Genomic DNA, 18,537 nt, shown 5'->3' with positions numbered 1-18,537 from the left:
ATAACCTACGTGTATACCCTACTTGGTATATAGCGAACTTGCGTATATACGTGACTTGGTACATAGTGAACCTGCGTATAACCTGCATATGTACGCGACTTGGTATATAGTGAACTTGCGTATATACTCTTCTTTCTTCATTCTTTGTAGTCTGATCATCAACTCTTTGCTACTGACCTGCTGCACTATGATCTGTCATCTGTGTGATTTGCCATCAAGGACAATACTTGTATCATAATGCTAACAATCTCCCCCTTTGGAATTGATGGCAAAGCTAACTTGTCGTACTGAGAACTGTCATCTGATTCCTTTCAGCTGTCCTGAATCCCATGTATTCTGTCACATCTGATCTCTCTTTTGTAGATTCATCGAGTAATATATAAGTGAGATGTTCTGCTACAAGTGAGTTTCCATAAAGTACAACACATGCATCATAATGCCAACAATCTCCCCCTTTGTACTTGATGGCAACAACCATACCAAGTCACTCTCCCCCTTTGACATCAAGGGCAAAGGGCAGACCAAGATATTCTCTTCCTTGATATACATTCCACTGTCCATACTCCCCCTGAGTACCTGCTGAAATCTCTGAATGAGCTCCCCCTTTGTATATGCCAAGGTGTACCAATCTGTCCATGCTCCCTCTGCATACATGCTGAAATCTCTGCTCTGCTGAAATGTGATGTTCATGCTCCCCCTGACTTTAAGCAAGGTCTGCAAAAAGATGTTCTACAAGAAAGAACGTGACTCTATACATCATAATTGACCTTCCTATCACCAAAGACTCATACATACATCCATCTCCCAACCAAATGGGGATATACCAATATTGACTCATCCACCCAACCAAGTGGGGATACACCAGATATGACTAAAATATTACATCATCCTTCCCATGCATAGTGGGGGTACAAATTACATCATATGACCAAAAGGGATTCATCAAATGACTACAATAGATAGAGACAAGCTATTACATCAAGAGTCTTGCTATGACCTTTACATGACATTTATAACAGAGACCAAACATCTAAATAAGACCATGATAGTCATCAGCAACTATCATACACAATGTATGATCTGCTCCATAAGCATCTGTCAATAACATCTAGACTAGCAACCCAATCATTCACATTATATCATATGTGAAAAACGCCATAGTCATCTCATCAACATCAAGATCTGCATGATCTTATATATCATCCAAGTATCATCACTTGGGAACATCTGCATCAATAAACATATGTAAGTATCAACCTATCATCATATAGGTAAGAAATCATCATCATCATGTCTCCAACAATTCAACTTTGTGTAATCATCCATGCATCCAGCATATTGTATATAGCACTATGTAACAGTAGCAATCCTCATCCATGTGAGCACCAAGAACTATAGGAATCTTGCATCATAACTATATTATATGTTGACAGCAGCATATGAGTGACTCATCATCAAGTAATGAAATTGTGTATTCAAGCTTTGTACTTCTCCTTATCCTTATGAAGATCACCATGTAAGCACCATATATGCATCATCAACCACAAATCTGATCTGAACACCAACTATGTAACCCCAAGAATCATATGAGACAACTCATAACCATATCATAGCAAGATATATCATTTAGCCATATAAGCATCATCACCAAGGACTACTAACCATAATGCCAACAATGCATTATTAAAATCATATGCTCCCCCTGAACCTGTGCCATCTTGCTTACTGTCAGATCTGATCATGCATATATCAGCAAGAAGTATCAAGGCATCATCATGATTAATTTAGGATCAAAACACTTTTAAACATCTTACAAGTGTCAAGACATTTCCACACATCATCAGGAGATTGTAACCATTATCAAACAGAGCAAATAATGGACTGAATCATATCAGACCCTTTTTCCTGAGCCTGTCCCAACTGCTTTTTCTCAAACTAACATATACACGACTGTGCAATAACTAACTCGCGTATATACGCGACTATCCTTCATGAAACTTGCGTATGAGATTTAGAACACTGAATTTTTACACTTTCAGCTCCCTCTGAGTCTGTTATGTTTGTACATTGTGGTGTGCCATATCTTTCTGACTGTACTTCCTTCTTCTTCCATATCTTCAAGTGTGATGATGTTTTCTTCCTTTGGTATGGTGCTCGTACTTTGTTCCTATATTTCTTTCCTGTATGTCCAAGCTTGTTACATGCATAACATCTTACATGTTTCATATTTCTTTTGTAGCAATCAATAGCTCTATGACCAAACATATTGCAAGCAAAGCAATATCCCTTAAAGTACCTGGATGTGATGATATTTTTGTGTGATGGTCTTGAACCATTCCTCTTCTACATCTGGCTGCAACATGTCCAAGATTATGACATACATAACATTCAACATTATTCATCGGAGGAGTAAAAGATTTTCTTTGAAGAATTTCTTTCCTTGGTTGTTGATGGGATTGAACTCTCATCCCTTTGTTGAGTATTTCAGATTGTGAATTAGAGTTCCTTATCTTATTTTGGGAACTAGATTCACCTTCAACAGATTCATGAAAACCAAGACCATTTTTGATAGCAGGAGACCTTTGACTGCTAAGAATATCATCCAAGATCTTAGTACTATCTTGAAATCGTAAGAGCTTATCCTTTTATTCTAAGTTATCTTTTAGAATATTTACCTCAACCTGATGTTGCTCTTCTTTTTCGCGATATTGCTTCTTCATGTTTTCTTCAACTTTTCTTCCTTCTTCCAACTGATGTCTTAATTCAAGGACTTCATTTTCTTGTTTTTCAAGAGCTTGGAGTAGTTCTTTATTCTGCTTATTTGATTCTTCAAGATCTTCCTTTAGCGAGAGGATCGTAGCTTCAAGACTTTCATAGTAACTGGATCTATCTCTGAGTTTCTTGATTGTTGTGCTCCTTTCATTGACTTCATTTCTTAATGATGTCACTTCATCCTGCAACTTTTGACATTGATCTTCCTTGTCCTTAAATAATTTCCTTACCTTGTTTCCTTCCTCTAGTTGAGCTTTTAGTTTGGTAGCTTCTTCTTTGAAGGCACATTCCCTTTTGTTCAACAGATCTTGTTGATCTCTAATTTTGTCTGTAAGCCTTTTAAATTCTGCCTCTATTTGATATCTTTCTTTCTCACCCATAAGAGCAAATTCAGTTGTTTCACTATCACTTTCATCATCTTCAAATGGATAGATGAGTGTATCACCAGAGGATAACAAATTCATACCTGATAGTTCTTTTGCTTGTTCATCATCATTCTGAAGTGATTTTGAATCTGAAGTGCTTCTTCCACATATTCCCCAATCGATTCTCCCACTGTCATAGTTCTTCTGAGATGTCTTCTTCTTCTTAGGTGCTTTCTTCTTAAGCTTCTTTCCCATTGTTCTACGGATCTCCTTCAAGCGATCAAGCTTCTACCAAAGGACCCGCTCTGATACCAATTGTTGGAAATAATACTGAGAGGGGGGGGGGGGGGTGAATCAGTATTATCAAATCAATATAACTTTTTCATTTCCATATTGAGATTCATATACGCTACTTCAGTTAAGGAAAACCACGTGTATACGCAACTGTGTTTAATGCAACAAGCGTATATCCAGTAAACTTATGATTCAGTTAGTTGATCCTTAATGAGAACATTATTAACCATATGAATAGTAAACAGGAGTAGTAAAACAGAACAGATCATCACACACAAGAAGCACACATGAACAACATGATATAAGGTGGAAACCCAATGTGGGTGAAAACCACCTGCTGCAAGTTGTCTCTATCTTCTTTTAATAAGAAACTTATTTTTACAATATTTTTGTACTGGTGCAGTCTTATACCAGTACGTAGGCTTCTACCTGCAGAAGGCTACAACCTTCTCTCATTCTCCAGCTTCTCCTGGAAGGGAGCTGCTACCGCCTTAGCTTTTGTACTATCCGATCCTTTTACTAGTACGTAGGTGCCGGCCTACTAAATGCTCCAACCTTCACTCGTTTTCCATCTGCTACTGGAAGGGCGCTACCACCCCCTTTGCACTTGTACTATCTGATGTACTAGTACGTAGGTGCCAACCTACAGAAGGCTACAACCTTCTCTTTCTTCCTCCAGGTACCACATTTCATAAATTTTCAGACTAGATACTCCTGAAGCACAACACCATAATCTGAAGGACACGTTTCATCCAATTTTCATACTGGACCCATCAATATCATTGAAGCACACAATCAATCAACACTAGCATCATTAATCTCTGAATCACCCAATACTAAATCACTAAAACCCTGTCAACAAAATGCAATCACTAGAACACAGAGCAGAACACTGAACTCTACAACAATATTTAGAACCAACTGTATCATCAAAAATCATGCATCAAAGTGCATATGCTACTTGGAAGTGTCGAACCAGCGTGTATACGCAACTTCACCAAAGAAAACCAGCGTATATATCATTAATTACTTACTTATAACTTCACTGCACTTCCTGACTTCAAATATACTTAGGTCATTACATATACAAGGATAATATGTATGTTAGCAACCAGATCTAGTTCATCAGATCACATAAAGATAAGTCATTCTGATCCTGATCCATTATAGATCTCATCCATCAACACTGAAGCTATACATAATCAATGAATCTAAATATGCAGAATACTGACACCAGTAAACAGTAATCAGAACTCATCAACAACCAGAAACACCTATAACTTCAAACATCACAGCTCATATGGTATACGCTACATAGATGTATATAACCTGCGTATGTATGCACTTTTATCACATTCAACTAATGTGTACATCTGTAAATATTCATTCATGAGTTGCAGCTATTTCAAACTTAAGTTATACCTAGATCAGAACATTACATCCGTCAGTATAGAGATCTAGAATAAACATGATCAAACCGTATGGAGATGATTCATTCCAAGCCATTAGATCCTGATCTTATCCTTAGCTCTTGTTCTCCATCAACCACTGAGATTCCTCCTTAGCTCAGATCAAGTAAAGCATCATGAACCCATAACCTGCATACTAGATCTCATACTTCATCAGATATTCAAGACTTTCTCAATGCCTTTGCCTAATGATCTTCTTCTCCTTTTATAGTTTTAGGCCTTACTCAATACCACGGTCCAAAACCATTGAGAACCAATACTAGGGACCCAATACCTGGGTTCAACACTTCGGACGCAGTACCAAGGACCAAAACCATAGGTCTAAATACCACGGACCCAAAAATAAGCTTTACCACATGTACGCGCTTTTTTGTGCATGAAAGTGCGTGCATTCGCATATGCGACTTTTGATCAGCAATCCCGCGTGTATACACGCCTTTGTATATAGTGAACCTTCGTGTATAACCTGCATGTATACCCTACTTGGTATATAGCGAACCTGCGTATATACGCGACTTGGTACATAGTGAACATGCGTATAACCTGCATATGTACGCGACTTGGTATATAGTGAACCTGCGTATATACTCTTCTTTCTTCATTCTTTGTAGTCTGATCATCAACTCTTTGCTACTGACCTGCTGCACTATGATCTGTCATCTGTGTGAGTTTCCATCAAGGACAACACTTGTATCATAATGCCAACAATCTCCCCCTTTGGACTTGATGGCAAAGCTAACTTGTCGTACTGAGAACTGTCATCTGATTCCTTTGAGTTGTCCTGCATCCCATGTATTCTGTCACATCTGATCTCTCTTTTGTAGATTCATCTAGTTATATATAAGTGAGATGTTCTGCTACAAGTGGGTTTCCATCAAGTACAACACTTGCATCATAATGCCAACAATCTCCCCCTTTGTACTTGATGGCAACAACCATACCAAGTCACTCTCCCCCTTTGACATCAAGGGCAAAGGGCAGACCAAGATATTCTCTTCCTTGATATACATTCCACTGTCCATACTCCCCCTAAGTACCTGCTGAAATCTCTGAATGAGCTCCCCCTTTGTATATGCCAAGGTGTACCAATCTGTCCATGCTCCCTCTGAGTACATGCTGAAATCTCTGCTCTGCTGAAATGTGTTGTTCATGCTCCCCCTGACTGTAAGTAAGGTCTGAAAAAAGATGTTCTACAAGAAAGAACATGACTCTATACATCATAAGTGACCTTCCTATCACCAAAGACTCATACATACATCCATCTCCCAACCAAATGGGGATATACCAATATTGACTCATCCACCCAACCAAGTGGGGATACACCAGATATGACTGAAATATTACATCATCCTTCCCATGCATAGTGGGGGTACAAATTACATCATATGACCAAAAGGGATTCATCAAATGACTACAATGGATAGAGACAAACTATTACATAAAGAGTCTTGCTATGACCTTTACATGACATTTATAACAGAGACCAAACATATAAATAAGACCATGATAGTCATCAGCAACTATCATACACAATGTATGATCTGCTCCATAAGCATCTGTCAACAGCATCTAGACTAGCAACTGAATCATTCACATTATATCATATGTGAAAAACGTCATAGCCATCTCATCAACATCAAGATTTGCATGATCTTATATATCATCTAAGTATCATCACTTGGGAACATCTACATCAATCAACATATGTAAGTATCAACCTATCATCATATAGGTAAGAAATCATCATCATCATGTCTCCAACAATGCAACTTTGAGTAATCATCCATGTATCCAGCATATTGTATATAGCACTATGTAACAGTAGCAATCCTCATCCATGTGAGCGCCAAGAACTATAGGAATCCTGCATCATAACTATATTATATGTCGACAGCAGCATATGGGTGACTCATCATCAAGTAATGAAATTGTGTATTCAAGCTTTGTACTTCTCCTTATCCTTATGAAGATCACCATGTAAGCACCATATATGCATCATCAACCACAAATCTGATCTGAACACCAACTATGTAACCCCAACAAGATGTATCATTTAGCCATATAAGCATCATCACCAAGGACTACCAACCATAATGCCAACAATGCATTATTAAAAGCATATGCTCCTCCTGAACCTGTGCCATATTCCTTACTGTCAGATCAGATCATGCATATATAAGCAAGAAGTATCAAGGCATCATCATCATTAATTTAGGATCAAAACACTTTTAAACATCTTACAAGTGTCAAGACATTTCAACACATCATCAACAGATTGTAACCATTATCAAACAGAGCAAATAATGGACTGAATCATATCATACCCTTTTTCCTGATCCTGTCCCAACTGCTTTTTCTGAAACTAACATATAAGTGAATGTGCAGTAACTAACTCGCGTATATACGCGATTATCCTTCATGAAACTTGTGTATGAGATTTAGAACACTGAAGTTTTACGCTTTCAGCTCCCTCTGATTCTCTTATATTTGTACATTGTGATGTGCCACATCTTTCTGACTGTACTTCCTTCTTCCATATCTTTAAGTGTGATGATGTTTTCTTCCTTTGGTATGGTGCTCGTACTTTGTTCCTGCATTCCTTTGCTGTATGTCCAAGCTTGTTACCTGCATAACATCTTACATGTTTCATATTCATTTTGTAGCAATCAATAGCTCTATGACCAAACATATTGCAAGAAAAGCAATATCCCTTAAAGTACCTGGAATGTGATGATATTTTTGTGTGATGGTCTTGAACCATTCTTCTTCTGCATCTGGCTGCAACATGTCCAAGATTATGACATACATAACATTCAACATTATTCATCGGAGGAGTAAAAGATTTTCTTTGAAGAATTTCTTTCCTTGGTTGTTGATGGGATTGACCTCTCATCTCTTTGTTGAGTATTTCAGATTGTGCATTAGAGTTCCTTGTCCTATTTTGGGAACTAGATTCACCTTCAACATATTCATGAAAACCAAGACCATTTTTTATAGTAGGATACCTTTGACTGCTAAGAATATCATCCAAGATCTTAGTACTATCTTGAAATCGTGAGAGCTTATCCTTTTCTTCTAAGTTATCTTTTAGAATATTTACCTCAACCTGATGTCGCTCTGCTTTTTGCGATACTGCTTCTTCATGTTTTCTTCAACTTTTCTTCCTTCTTCCAACTGATGTCTTAATTCAAGGACTTCGTTTTTCTTGTTTTTCAAGAGCTTGGAGTAGTTCTTTATTCTGCTTATTTGATTCTTCAAGATCTCCCTTTAGCGAGAGGATCATAGCTTCAAGACTTTCATAGTAACTGGATCTATCTCTGAGTTTCTTGATTGTTGTGCTCCTTTCATTGACTTCATTTCTTAATGATGTCACTTCATCCTGAAACTTTTGACATTGATCTTCCTTGTCCTTAAATAATTTTCTTACCTTGTTTCCTTCCTCTAGTTGAGCTTTTAGTTTGGTAGCTTATTCTTTGAAGGCACATTCCCTTTTGTTCAACAGATCTTGTTGATCTCTAATTTTGTCTGTAAGCCTTTTAAATTCTACCTCTATTTGATATCTTTCTTTCTCACCCATAAGAGAAAATTTAGTTGTTTCACTATCACTTTCATCATCTTCAAATGGATAGATGAGTGTATCACCAGAGGATAACAAATTCATACCTGATAGTTCTTTTGCTTTTTCATCATCATTCTGAAGTGATTCTGAATCTGAAGTGCTTCTTCCACATATTCCCCAATTGATTCTCCCACTGTCATAGTTCTTCTGAGATGTCTTCTTCTTCTTACGTGCTTTCTTCTTAAGCTTCTTTCCCATTGTTCTACGGATCTCCTTCAAGCGATCAAGTTTCTACCAAAGGACCTGCTCTGATACCAATTGTTGGAAATAATACTGAGAGGGGGGGTGGGGTAAATCAATATTATCAAATCAATATAACTTTTTCATTTCCATATTGAGATTCATATACGCTACTTCAGTTAAGGCAAACCACGTGTATACACAACTATGTTTAATTCAACAAGCATATATCCAGTAAACTTATGATTCAGTTAGTTGATCCTTAATGAGAACATTATTAACCATATGAACAGTAAATAGGAGTAGTAAAACAGAACAGATCATCACACACAAGAAGCACACATGAACACCATGATATAAGGTGGAAACCCGATGTGGGTGAAAACTACCTGCTACAAGTCGTCTCTATCTTCTTTTAATAAGAAACTTATTTTTACAATATTTCTGTACTGGTGCAGTCTTATACTAGTACGCAGGCTTCTACCTGCAGAAGGCTACAACCTTCTCTCTTTCTCCAGCTTCTCCTGGAAGGGAGCTGCTACCCCCTTAGCTTTTGTACTATCCGATCCTTTTACTAGTACGTAGGTGCCAGCCTACTGAATGCTCCAACCTTCACTCATTTTCCAGCTGCTACTGGAAGGGAGCTACCACCCCCTTTTCTCTTGTACTAGATGATGTACTAGTATGTAGGTGCCAACATAAGAAGGCTACAACCTTCTGTTTCTTCCTCCAGGTACCACGTTTCATAAATTTTTAGACTGGATACTCTTGAAGCACAACACCATAATCTGAAGGCCATGTTTCATCCAATTTTCATAATGGACCCATCAATATCATTGAAGCACACAATCAATCAACACTAGCATCATCAATATCTGAATCACCCAATACTGAATCACTGAAACCCTGTCAACAAAATGCAATCACCAGAACATAGAGTAGAACACTGAACTCTGCAACAATATTCAGAACCAACTGTATCATCAAAAATCATGCATCAAAGTGCATACGCTACTTGGAAGTGCCGAACCAGCATGTATACACAACTTCACCAAAGCGAACCAGCGTATATGTCATTAATTACTTACTTATAACTTCGCTGCACTTCTTGACTTCAAATATACTTAGGTCATTACATATACAAGGATAATATGTATGTTAGCAACCAGATCTAGTTCATCAGATCACATAAAGATAAGTAATTCTGATCCTGATCCACTATAGATCTCATCCATCAAAACTGAAGCTATACATAATCAATGAATCTGAATATGCAGAATACTGACACCAGTAAACAGTCATCAGAACTCATCAACAACCAGAAACACCTGTAACTTCAAACATCACAGCTCATATGGTATACGCTACTTAGATGTATCTAACCTGCATATGTACGCGCTTTTATCACATTCAACCAGCGTATACATCTATAAATATTCATTCATGAGTTGCAGCTATTTCAAACTTAAGTTATACCCAGATTAGAACATTACATGTGTCAGTATACAAATCTAGAATAAACATGATCAAACCGTATGGAGATGATTCATTCCAAGCCATTAGATCCCGATCTTATCCTTAGATCTTGTTCTCCATCAACCATTGAGATTCCTCCTTAGCTCAGATCAAGTAAAGAATCATGAACCCATAACCTGCATACTAGATCTCATACTTCATCAGATATTCAAGACTTTCTCAATGCCTTTGCCTATTGATCTTCTTCTCCTTTTATAGTTTTAGGCCTTACTCAATACCATGGTCCAAAACCATTGAGAACCAATACTAGGGACCCAATACCTGGGTTCAACACTTCGGACGCAATACCAAGGACCAAAACCATAGGTCTAAATACCACGGACCCAAAATTAAGCTTTCCCACATGTACGTGCTTTTCCATACAAGAAAGTGCGTGCATACGCATACGCGACTTTTGATTAGCAATCCCACGTGTATACGCGCCTTTGTATATAGTGAACCTGCGTGTATAACCTACGTGTATACCCTACTTGGTATATAGCGAAATTGCATATATACGTGACTTGGTACATAGTGAACCTGCGTATAACCTGCATATGTACGTGACTTGGTATATAGTGAACCTGCGTATATACTCTTCTTTCTTCATTCTTTGTAGTCTGATCATCAACTCTTTGCTACTGACCTGCTGCACTATGATCTGTCATCTATGTGAGTTGCCATCAAGGACAATACTTGTATCATAATGCCAACAATCTCCCCCTTTGGACTTGATGGCAAAGCTAACTTGTCGTACTGAGAACTGTCATCTGATTCCTTCGAGCTGTCCTGCATCCCATGTATTCTGTCACATCTGATCCTCTTTTGTAGATTCATCTAGTCATATATAAGTGAGATGTTCTGCTAAAAGTGGGTTGCCATCAAGTACAACACATGCATCATAATGCCAAAAATCTCCCCCTTTGTACTTGATGGAAACAACCATACCAAGTCACTCTCCCCCTTTGACATCAAGGGCAAAGGGCAGACCAAGATATTCTCTTCCTTGATATACATTCCACTGTCCATACTCCCCCTGAGTACCTGCTGAAATCTATGAATGAGCTCCCCCTTTGTATATGCCAAGGTCTACCAATATGTCCATGCTCCCTTTTAGTACATGCTGAAATCTCTGCTCTGCTGAAATGTGCTGTTCATGCTTCCCCCGACTGTAAGCAAGGTCTGAAAAAAGATGTTCTACAAGAAAGAACATGACTCTATACATCATAAGTGACCTTCCTATCACCAAAGACTCATACATACATCCATCTCCCAACCAAATGAGGATATACCAATATTGACTCATCCACCCAACCAAGTGGGGATACACTAGATATGACTGAAATATTACATCATCCTTCCCATGCATAGTGGGGGTACAAATTACATCATATCACCAAAAGGGATTCATCAAATGACTACAATAGATAGAGACAAACTGTTACATCAAGAGTCTTGCTATGACCTTTACATGACATTTATAACAGAGACCAAATATCTAAATAAGACCATGATAGTCATCAGCAACTATCATACACAATGTATGATCTGCTCCATAAGCATCTGTCAACAGCATCTAGACTAGCAACCGAATCATTCACATTATATCATATGTGAAAAACGCCATAGCCATCTCATCAACATCAAGATCTGCATGATCTTATATATCATCCAAGTATCATCACTTGGGAACATCTGCATCAATCAACATATGTAAGTATCAACCTATCATCATATAGGTAAGAAATCATCATCATCATGTCTCCAACAATGCAACTTTGAGTAATCATCCATGTATCCAGCATATTGTATATAGCACTATGTAACAGCAGCAATCCTCATCCATGTGAGCGCCAAGAACTATAGGAATCTTGCATCATAACTATATTATATGTCGACAGCAGCATATGAGTGACTCATCATCAAGTAATGAAATTGTGTATTCAAGCTTTGTACTTCTCCTTATCCTTATGAAGATCACCATGTAAGCACCAAATCCTTTTCTTTATTATCAGTGATCTAGAAAGAGCTTGTACATCAATGCTTTACAAATTTTTTTATGTGAAGGTACCACCTTTAATAACTCATAGAAGAGAGTTATTTATACTAGTTTTGATAGTGAACAAAATATCCTAAATTGATTACAAAAATAGCCTAAAAGAAAATAGGAAAATAAAACTGTTGAATGATGTGTCCCTATTAGGTAGGAAGTTGTTGATGATTGTTCCTTCAAAAACTTTTGTGTTGTGTTCTTATTGGGATGGAAAGTTAATCAATTATTTCACACTATTGATCCCACATCTACTCACTTGGTATCTCCAGATTTACCATTCTTCTAAATATTTCATCAACTTCGGTATATCTTTCAAAATTGGGTTTAGTGAGAAAAAGATGTCCAACTTCATATTTGATTGTGAGTTCAGAGCTCAAAGCTTCCAAAAACTCTTTGCTAGTAATCTGTCTTTTTATTTTTGCAAATTGACTGCTGTCTGCTACAATAGTATATAATCTTTCACAGTAATCATCCAATTTTACTAGCTGATCATTTGATGTCACTAACTCTGGTAAACCTTTCTTTTTCAAAATACTAAATTTAGAATGAAACCTTTTGACTGCAATGTTCAAAGCTTCACACTTTTCTTTCAGCTGAGTCAGTAGATTCTTCTTCATTAGGACTTTCTTAATCTCCAAAATAGTAGTTGTCCTATCTGGAATATTTATCTCTTGTAACTGTTTCCTAGTCTTAGAGTTTAGTACTTTGATCATCCCTGCTGCTTCTTTGGGTTTTGTGCCCAATGTTGCCCTCTGATTATCTATCTCTGTCCTGCATCTAGCAATCAATTCTTTCTGCTCAAAAATAATTTGAATAGATGGCCATACTTTTGTTATGGAGTGGCTGATATCTAACCAGATGTCCTCTTTGGCCTGGGCCAAAGTGTCTTCCATTAGAGTCTTACTCTCTAATTGTTTGACCTTGAGTTCTAACCTGTGTGATTTTTGCATTTCCTCTACATACAAGGTATCATTATTTACCTTTTGTGACTCCAGGGCTTGGAACTTCTGGAGTAACTTTTCATTTTGTTGTTTTTGTGCCTATAACTCCTGTGATAACCTTGTTGTTTCAACTGTTGCTGAAGATGAAGCAATGTTAGTAGGAGATGAGCTTGGCTCTGTACTTGCTATGGGAATTGTTGTCACTGAGGTCACAACAAGCTGTGCTGCCTCTTTTTCCTTGAGCAGTTGTTCTATTTTCTCTTCCATTTTCTTGATCTGTATGTTTTGCTCAATAATGAGCTTCAACATCTCCTCCCTGTGCTATTCATTTTCTGCCATCTCTTTGGTTTGTGGATCCTCAGTTGAAGGCAGTTTCAACTATTTCTTCAAAGTTGTTATCTCTATATTCTTCTTCTGGAGTATTTCTTCAATTTCTTTACAGTCTTGGGATCATATCCAATTTTGACAATAATATCTTCTAAAGACTTTAATTTGTTATCTTTAGCTAAAGATGACAATTTTTCAATCTTAAGTTGTGACTGCACATTTGACAAGGTAGTTCTGAGCTTGGAAAGAGACATGGCAGTTGTAGTCATTGTTGAAAATAACATTTCACCTGATTTCTTATTCAAAAAATTTAATCAATAGGATGTATCTGGTTTACATCAAATGAAAATATGGTCTTCTTGTAATCTGCTGTGGATTTGGGAAATGGAATTTGAGCTTGCAAAAATGCCATTTTCATCCTTCCTCTTTCATTGTCAAAGGCAGAGAGAAGTTTGTGCTGAGAAGTGGATGTCTGTTTCCAAAATTGACTGTATACTTGTGATTTAAGACTTTCATTCTTTTTTTGATTTCCAAAAATGTTGAGAAGATATTAGTATCTTCTGTTGAGCTAGTCTCAGTTGACTGAATAATCTCCATAGGTTCAGTTGAAGGAGTTGAAGAAATAGAAGGAGGTTTAGGATTATTGGTCCTTTCTGATGAAACATCTTCTAAATCTCGAAGATCAATTATTTGTGGTGGCTTGCTCCCTAATGACATTGACAATCCGGTGTTCAATTTCTTTTGTAGTATATAGTACTCTTTAATTGATTTTGTAGCTGACTGAGTTTCCTCTTTGGCTCTTTTGTGTTGAGTACTCTGAGTGACTGGAGTATTTACCTGTGGAGTGGTTATAACCTGTTCATCTGCTTCTAAGAGAGTCCCTTCAGACCACTGCTCCTGGTTCATAAACTTCTCCAATTCTAGCCTGGGAGTATGATTGTAAGGTGTTGCCTTCAACTGAACTCTAAGGGCTGAAATGATCCCAAAAGGATCATAAGACCAGGTGAAGCTTGGCTGGAGATTCATGCTCTTCAATAATTTGTCTGCCTTTATACCTGCAGACCTAGTATTACAAATGAATGTCCCTACCTTGGCTTTGAGTTTGAACTGTGAATTTTTCTTACTTAAGACAAAATGGATTTCATCCATATTTATCATCTGCTTGATGTATTCCAGTGAGAACGTCCTCATTGTCACATAGTTAGGTAGTTTGTATGGAGCCAATTCACTACCATATATCCTAATCTCAGTGTAGTTATGGTACTGATACCAGTCACCAGTCTTGGTCTATTCAGATAAGTGCAAAGTCTTCTTAATCTCTTCTCCAATTTTGGTCTCTGCCTGGCTATTGAGTAATTGAAGAACTGGATGTACAAAAGAATCTATAAACCAAGAGAATGTAAACTTTGATGATGTTGCTTTCACTAACTCTATCCAATGAATCACTGATTGATTCACTCCTTACTCATCTTGCGTGTTAAGATGAATGTGCAATGAATATCCCTGCTGAAACAAAATCAATTTGATTATGACTGGGCTACATTTTAACACTCCTTGTGTGGTGAAATTCATAAATTGTTCATGTATATTATCAGCTAGAAATTGGCTATAATTATACATGAAAGTAGGTTGATATTCTTTACTAAAAATGGAAAAGAATGAAAGGATGGATTCATAAACAATTTGATCATTTTCATAGCCTAGGAGATATGATAGTAGGGAGATGATATGTCTAGTGGCTTCAGGAAACATAGAAGATGAATAATGCAGGTTTTTCTTGGGTAATTCAACATCTTCTAGCAGAAAAATTTCAAAAGTAAGGGCTCTCTATGGGAAAGTGAGTTTATTATAAAGGTCCATGAGAGTTGCTGGTGAGAAATGGCTGAGGAAGTTAGATGAAGGTATCATTAGAATTTGGTTTATACTCTGAGCTGTAATGGTGATCAAGATTTTTCCATCCCGAGTCATCACTGTTCTTTGCATTGGATCATACCTGGCTTGACACCAAGTGTTATAGACATTTTTGTGCCTTACAGCTTTGAGCGTGAAATGTCCATAATCCAAGGGATCCAAAGTCCCTAAAGATGTTGTTACAGCTCCTAAAGGAAAAAGGTCAACTAATGACAGCTTCTCCCAGAAGTTCTCCACCAGAAACTGCCCAGAACTAGTCAAATCAGGATCAATTCAGAAGCTCCACTAGCTGCCTGCGTTGCAAAGCACCCAAATACACTGGCTAGGTGCGTTGCAACGCACTTGAATGCACTACCCAGGTGCGTTGAGCGGGAAATGACAAGTGGAAGAGTCATTCAACGAGGTGGAAAGACCATGGAAGCTTCCAGAATCTTCTCCAATGACACTTGCCTCACTGAATTCGACCAAGTGATGAGTAAGAGGCTCTCAGTCTCCAAGTGGAAGCAAGAACTGACAGAGAGAAGCCACAAGTCAAAACATAAGCTGACTCATCCTCTCTGCTTACATCTATATATGGATCCCTCATCCCAGAGATCCAGAGGCTGGAATTTTGTACTTTGTAGAGAATTGCTGTTGGTTTGAGATTGAGATTAGTACATTGGGTGATTTATGCTTTGTTGGAGGAGAGGAAGGGATTCCTTTGCTGGGAGGTAGATGCTGGATCGAGACTCACTTGGTTGTATCTCCTCTTGGACTTTCTTATCATATCAATAATATTATTTGAGTTTCTCGTACATGCTGTGTATCAATGATGTTTTGTTATATTTGCATGTTTAGCTTAATCTGATCCTGAGCTTTTTATGAATGTATATCTATATCTTCGTGTAGTTTCTCTCCCTTGTGATCTTGCAGGAATTCGGTGAAGCTGGGCCGGTAAGGGAGCAGGGACCTGGGAGCTATTAAAGAGAGGAGCGATTGGATCAACAAACTAGCGAAAGACACAGGTTAGTTACATCCTTCCTCTTCATTTACATTTCATAAAGAAGAATACTCAAGTAGTTTTCCTTGTTTGTTGCTAAGGCACTATCACACCTTAGAGTGGGATAGGGGCGTTCTGAATAGATACTTTTCCCAATAACAAATTGGCGACTCCGCTGGGGAACGTATCTAGTTAGTTTATTTGTGTTTCTATTGTTGTTCTTCTCATAAACTTAGGAGTGGCGAATCGAACTGCATTTGCCATCTACAAATGCAAAGTAGAGATCTGCCACTCTAGTCCACTCACTGGGCCTGTTTATGATCTGAACAATCTGATCCACAAATGCTCTAACTTCCCTTTGTGATAGCTCTTAGTCCTCCTTTAAATCATCCTTCTAATTGTACCTTATTGATAGCTTTTATCCGGCCAAAAACCTCAGATCAAACTGCAAACCGTGACCCAGAACCCGGAGACAATTCTCTTTTCTGCTTCAGCGCAGGCTCTGTGAAGAGACTCTGCATTCAACGCAGGTCCCGAGAGGGCTACCTGTGCTACAATTCAGTTTCTCTGTGCAACAGGTGCGCTGATCAGCCTTTGCCCTGTGCAGCTGTGGTTCTTTGCATCCTTGAGTTCAGTTTTATCTCTGATTTTTGCAGCCTGTTATCAGTGTGTGTACCTATCTGAAAACCCCTTTTCTCTACCTTGATTCCGCCTCAGTTGTATAAAAGAAACTGTATTTGTTTTTGTGTATTTGTTACATCATTTGCAGTTTCCCATTACAAAAGTAAACTAGTCATACTGTCGCTGTTACACAGTAATTTGTCACTGTCTCCTTGTCAGTCTCCCTACTGTATCATGAATTCAAAATAGCCATGCTCATGCTCTCTAAACTGGCCAAATGACCCATTTTTCCAAATTTTATTGCATCAGCGCGTCTGTTATTAAAATAACCGCGCTGACGGGCGACTTATAGTGTTACTGATGCGCTGCTAGCGCAGAAGCACACGGGTTTCCCGCGCTGGTCGAATTTTATGCGCCAGCGCATCCTATGAAAGTATTAAGCCGCGCTGACATAGTCTCCACTGTTATTGTGATGCGTTGTCAGCGTGTCAGTTCAGTGTTACACCCGCGCTGATCCAGTTTGGGCGGATTTGTTCCAACAGCCAGTCTTCCAGATGGTTCCAGACTTGGTTGTTGGCCTTGTGAGTATCGCCCTCCCTTCTATGGCATGTCTGTTCGTCATTTGGAACCACCTTCCTTGAAGATAAGCTTGTCCTCCCACCATTCATGGAGACTCCTTCTCTATTTAAGCCTCTACCATTGCTATGAGCAGCGAGTTTTTTAGTTTTAGTTTTAGTTTGAATAGTATGGAATTCATAGCGCTTGGATTGCTGCTGTTAGTAGGTAGTTGGTGTGACAAGTGTGGTTTTGTTAGAGGAAGCTCAAGGAAGGTTGTGAGTGTTGCTTGTGTGAGAGAGAGCTTTTGTGTTGGGAGAATCTACCTCCAAGGGTGAATGCTTAAGAGACTTGCTGGCTGGACCCCCAAGAGAAGGACTCAGCGTCAGAACATTGGTTGTACCTTTCTCTGTTATTGATTTAATAATAGATGACTACTGTTATGGATCCATTCTCGTTTGTATTTGCAATGGTTAATGTGAATTACATCCTTTCTGACTGATGTATAATTGCTTTTATTAGATTTCACGCTTGTGTTTGTCTTTCTCTTCATGTGTGCAGGTATTTATTCACGAAGATCGTGGAAGATTGTGACCAGCCAGAGCGAAGGAGCGAGAGCGGCATCTCTTCATCAAACGACAGCGTTGGAATCCAAGTAGGTGTTCATTACCTCTCTTTTAATTGCAATTAGGAACTTGCACAGTAGCATTGATTGATTGTTGCTAGTCCCATTCTGGGCTAGTAGGGATCGCCTCTATCCATAGAGGGGATTTACCTCTCCAACAGTCGCCCTTAGATCTAGACCTGTCATAAGTGTCGTTTTGATCTTAGGAGAAAGTTTGTTTGCTGTTGACAGTTGTGTGCGCTTTTACTTTTGTCTTTTGGTTTGAATTTGTGAATTTCTAGTGTTGAAACAAGTGTTTACTTCAAAATCAT

The sequence above is a fragment of the Pinus tabuliformis genome, chromosome 1_1, assembly GCF_031772625.1.
Source record: "Pinus tabuliformis cultivar Carrire ecotype Pingquan chromosome 1_1, CPIR1, whole genome shotgun sequence".
NCBI classification, from domain to species: domain Eukaryota; kingdom Viridiplantae; phylum Streptophyta; class Pinopsida; order Pinales; family Pinaceae; genus Pinus; species Pinus tabuliformis.
The sequence above is the reverse complement of the archived record's forward strand: the minus strand, read 5'-3'. Positions refer to the sequence as shown.